Consider the following 5406-nt stretch of genomic DNA (forward strand, 5'->3'; position numbering starts at 1 on the left):
ATTCTCATTTCGGAGCTGTCATTCTTGTTCTCTTCTATTCGGCTCATTTGTTGCTGCAATTTTTTCGCTTTGCCATGCTTGGTAGGCTCCGAATAGACTTAAGATTCTTTCTTTATTGTTATTTTTTTTCGGATGATTTGCATGGATTGAACTGTAGAAGGTAATTGGTTTCTTACCAGTTCTTCAAAATCTAGTATTTTGGATGGTTCTTGCGCATTTTCTTTGTTGAATTGGTTGAAACTTTTAAATATATACACCGAGGGGTTTGGTCTTATGGAGGTTCATTTTATCATATATATTATACTTTAAGTGTTGCATTTTTCGTGAAAACTCTCGTGAAAGTTCTTGTCTCATGTTCTTCACCACCTGCTCGCGAAATTTACTGAGAGACTGGCGGTTCTCTGTTCTTGATGTTCATTGGCAGGTGCCTGGCTCTTATAGAATAGGATTTAGTGTTTTCATTTTTCTCTTTTTTTGTTTATTGAGACATCATCTTCTCCAATAAATCTAATTTTCGACTTTATGCCAGTTTGAATAAGCGTCAGAGTTTGGGATTCAATGTGGTTGTGGAGTTTAGAAGCATTGCTTTAGGCCTTTAGTTTGTTTACTGTGTGCTCTTAGCACCTTTACTGATAAAGACTGTCTGCAGCACATTAGCGTATATATGCTTTTCTAATTCCCATTAGTAATCTTGCTTTTGAAGAAACACTAGTTTTTAGCTTTGCTTCCATTCTATCGAGGTAAACTCCATTGAAATTTCAAGTTTTGTTACCCTGGTCTTTGTTGTAATTGCAGCTTCATCTGGTGTTTGGTTGGTTGAAAATTTTGGAACTAGTATGCTTTGAGCACATTGAAAATTATCCTTTGCATTTCCTTTTATTACTACATGAGTTGAGTTTTCAGCTTTCTTGGGATCAAGGTAAAGGATTTTCAAGTCCTTTGATAGTTTGTTATTGGTTAGCCATGTTTTTGTCTTTTCTTTAATTCCATTGCTTCCTAGTGATTATGCTGCACATATTTGCTTTCTTTTCTCAGAGAGAATTTCCTTATGAATCTGGTGGGAATAGAGAGAAAGCTGCTTCTTTGTGATTTCCAATTCGATTCAAGCCTGAAAAACTCTTAGAGGTGATATAGAGTGGGGAGAGGGTAAAGTAGAAGCCAAGAGATGGGATGTTCTACATCGAAGTTGGATGACGAAGAGGCCGTCCAGCTTTGTAAAGATCGGAAGAAATTTATTAAACAAGCCGTTGAGCATAGGATGAGATTTGCATCTGGACACATTGCTTATATCCAAGCCATGAGAAGGGTCTCTGCTGCGCTTAGAGAATACATTGATGGAGACGGGCCTCGTGAGTTTATTTTGGATTCATTTGCAACACCGACATTCACACCTGTAAAGAAAACAAGTCCTGGTTTCATCTCCATATCCCCCAATTCCTTCTCTGTGACACCAATAAAGTCTGAAACAAAGTCGTCTTATAAAATAAATTACTACAGGTCTGGTGGGAATTCTTCTGTTTCGGTCGAGGAGAGACCACCTCATTCACCAGATACTCATAGAGTCGAAGCTTATTCTCCCATACACCATTTTGGAATGGACAGCATGTTTGCAATGCAGTCCTCTCCCATGAGCTCTTCTTTTTTCCAGTACTCTCCCAACAATAGGCCGAACTACCCTCCACCTTCGCCTCAAACATCTCAGTGGGATTTCTTCTGGAATCCTTTTTCTTCATTAGATTACTATGGGTATCCCACGAGGGGCAGTCTTGATCAGGCAATGCTGGACGATGAGAATGCAGGGCTGCAACAAGTCCGAGAGGAGGAAGGCATACCTGAGTTAGAAGAGGAAACAGAATATGAAGAAATTGATGAAAGGATGAGTAATAAAGAAGAGAATTGTAAACCTAACACCAACTTTGATAGAGAACATGTTGTTGTAGAAGATATTAATGATAGCGATAGTGACAGTGATGTTGAAACTGAGACTGAAGAAGAGCATGAAACGGATGAACATATGGAAGAACCACCATCTAAAGAACATGAAACCATAGAAGTGGCGAAAGCTCAAAATATGCGTCAATTAAGTAAAAAGGAAACAACTGTTGCTGATGGTGAATCAAAAGAGGAAACACCTGGCTTCACTGTGTATGTAAATAGAAGGCCAACAAGTATGGCAGAAGTTATAAAGGATCTTGAAGATCAATTCACGGCTGCTTGCGACGCGGCTGGTCAGGTGTCTTCCCTTTTGGAGGCCAGCAGAGCTCATCACTCACCATCAGCCAACGATGTGACAGGTTTCAAAACAATCTTCAGTTATCTTGTGTATTTAATTGGAAGTTATTGCTTCTTTCGATTGTTCTTTAACCCTACATCCAGGAGCATAGTTAAATGAATTATGAAAAAAATGCTTGTTCGTGATGCAAGGTTTTCGTTAAGTCCTTATTATGTGTTTTAGTTCATCCTGCTATATGTGGAAAACTTTGAAGTCCATTATTGGTGATGCATTTAACATTTATGAAACAACGACTGTGATATGTTATAACTGTAAGATATTAGTCATAGTTTCTTGAGGTTAGTTCACCAATTTAAGATGAGATGACACTGTTCTTTCTTTTGAAGGCTTGAATTCTTCACTATCAAATGCTGTCACAGGCACAAATGAGGATGAGAAAGGACTAGCCATGTGCTTTAACAAGCTTTACCGAATGTGCATTACTTGAATTAGTTTGTTTTGAGGTGTATGTCAAAATATTTACCTTTCTTAATGTGGTCTGACATATTGGTGATTTTAACAAGCTTTACTGAATGTGCATTACTTAAGTTAGTTTTCAATTTTCCTGCTCAAATGCTCTGTCTAGCATATCAAGTCATATTTTTCCTACATTGATGTATAATTTACTACTGTTTTCTTGTCCGTAGCAATGAAGATTTTGAATCCAGTAGCATTATTTAGGTCGGCTTCATCTCGATCATCATCATCAAGATTTTTGGTCAGTGCTTCAACTTCAAGAGATGAAGGCTATGAAAGCAGCAGTGACTTCTCTGAGGGATCCTGCATGTTTTCTGGGAGTCACCAGTCGACCTTGGATCGATTATACGCATGGGAAAAGAAGCTTTACAATGAAGTTAGGGTATGCATCTGAAACCAAAGAACCACCTAATTATCGTGGGTTCAACTTTTATTGTTGAGTTCGTAGCTGGTACAGCTTAAGATATATGAATGCTATATGTCACCATGAGTTGCCCAGAAAACACATTGAAATGCACCATCTAGCTAGAAGTATACTTGGTTTGCTTACAAAGATGTTAAGCCAAGAAATTAGGACAATATGCTTAGATTCTCAGTAGATTTCGAACAAGCAACGCTGCTTTCAGTCAAATCTTTCCCAAATCACCCATGAGGAACATGCTCTTCCATGCTTTCACATAACATGAAAACTTTAGGTTTACCCATATCAGTAAAGTATTGCTGTATTTCTATCATACAGGCTGGTGAGCGTGTTCGGAGAGCTTATGAAAAGAAGTGCAATCAACTAAGAAATCAGGACGTGAAAGGTGAAGACCCTGTTTTTGTGGACAAGACGAGGTCTGCCATAAGAGACCTTCACACACAGATAAAAGTTTCAATACACTCAGTTGAAGCTATCTCAAAGAGGATTGAAACTTTACGGGACGAAGAACTGGAGCCTCAGCTCTTAGAATTGGTGCAAGGGTATGTTTCAATAACTCATTTCTTACAAAGCTGGTAGCCCTGTATATAGATCCACCTTCCTTCCATTAAAGAATCTTGTTTACCGTCTAAGGAATTGCTCAAAATGTTTACACCAATCATTTTTCTAGTACTCTCTAGTTTAACAATATTACTTATAATCAGAGGTGAAGGATATCTAATAAGTTTCATTTGCAGTTATTTAACTCCATAAATTGTGGTTTCTTCCCCTCTGAATTTGGGCGATCTATGTGACTTCCACTTATCATATTGTAATTTAAGAGAATTTTTGAGGCAATGATGAACTGAGAGAACTCAAAACTGTTGAACTAATTGGCAGGTTGGCAAGGATGTGGAAGGTTATGGGAGAGTGCCATCAACTGCAGAAACGCACGCTCGATGAAGCCAAGATTTTATTGGCTGGAACACCTTCAAAAATGTCGGGGTCACGGAAATACACAATAATGTCACCTTCCGAACCACACAGGATGGCGCGCTCTGCAGCCAACCTCGAGACAGAGCTGAGGAACTGGAGGTCCAGCTTCGATGCATGGATCGTCTCTCAACGATCCTACGTGCATGCGCTGACAGGGTGGCTCCTGCGCTGCATCCGTTCTGACCCCGACACATCAAAGTTCCCATTCTCCCCCCGCAGGTCCTTAGGTGCCCCGCCTATGTTCAACATCTGCATCCAATGGTCCAGATCCCTGGATGCTGTCCAAGAGGCCCCGGTGCTCGATGGACTTCTTTGCGGCAGGGGTCGGCTCCTTGTATGCGCAGCAGCTGAAGGAGGACTCACGCCGCCTGTCAGGTGCATCAAGGAGGTTTGGAGGGGAAATGGAGGTGGTGGAGGCAGGGCACTTTGAAGAGGAAGTGGTGACGGCGGAGAAGATGGCTGAGGTGGCTATCAGAGTGCTGTGCGCAGGAATGTCTGTTGCGTTGAGTGCGCTCATGGAGTTTTCCGTCAGCTCAGCGCAAGGATATGCAGATTTGATCAAGCAATGGGAGAATAATAGCAAAGAGCAGCCGCCACAAACACTGCATGGAACAGAGAAGTAGAGAGGGAGGGTTAGTGTAGAATGAAAAATCAATGTAAATCTTGAACTGATTATTAACTAATTATTTGTATTGGAATAGATTAGTTGCTTTTTTGATCTTTTAGTTCAGTAGAAAATAATTAGTTTTGCTCTGGAGATGAAATATGAGAAGGAAAAAAGGGAGTAGGTACAAAATGATTGACATTTTAACTGAGTGTATTTTCATTCAATGGAATTCAATCTAGCATTGAACCCCTTAAAGAGGCTCTTGGGATATGGCAGATCTAACAACCTTGTTTTGAATTACTAGCTAGCTAAATGTCACGTTGATGCATATTAAGTTTTTATTTTCTTTATTTATTTTTATTCTTATTTTTTTAGGAATGATGCGCCTAAAGACAATGTGTATGTTGGAAAGAGTAACAACATATTGGGCGTGCCGGCTTGGCCCGGGGTCCAACGGACTTTGGACTTTTATAGGCTCAGTTTAAAATTGATTGGACTCAAATTTTTGTAGGCCATCTACTCTTATTTGAGCTATTGGACTAGTGTCAAACCATCTTAGTGTTGATGAATAAAAGTGTCAAATCCAATTTGAGTGTCGAATCAATCGGACTGAATCTGGGTCGGGTCCGAGCCGCTGTGAACTTAACTTAAATA

At 39.9% G+C, this 5406-nt stretch overlaps 1 pseudogene; it reads left to right on the plus strand.

Annotated features, from left to right (window-relative positions):
* Positions 1-4863, plus strand: LOC131021345 (protein ROLLING AND ERECT LEAF 2-like; annotated as a pseudogene).
* Positions 4864-5406: the final 543 nt, after the last annotated feature.

This window comes from Salvia miltiorrhiza, chromosome 4 (genome assembly GCF_028751815.1).
Source record: "Salvia miltiorrhiza cultivar Shanhuang (shh) chromosome 4, IMPLAD_Smil_shh, whole genome shotgun sequence".
Classification (NCBI taxonomy): Eukaryota; Viridiplantae; Streptophyta; class Magnoliopsida; order Lamiales; family Lamiaceae; genus Salvia; species Salvia miltiorrhiza.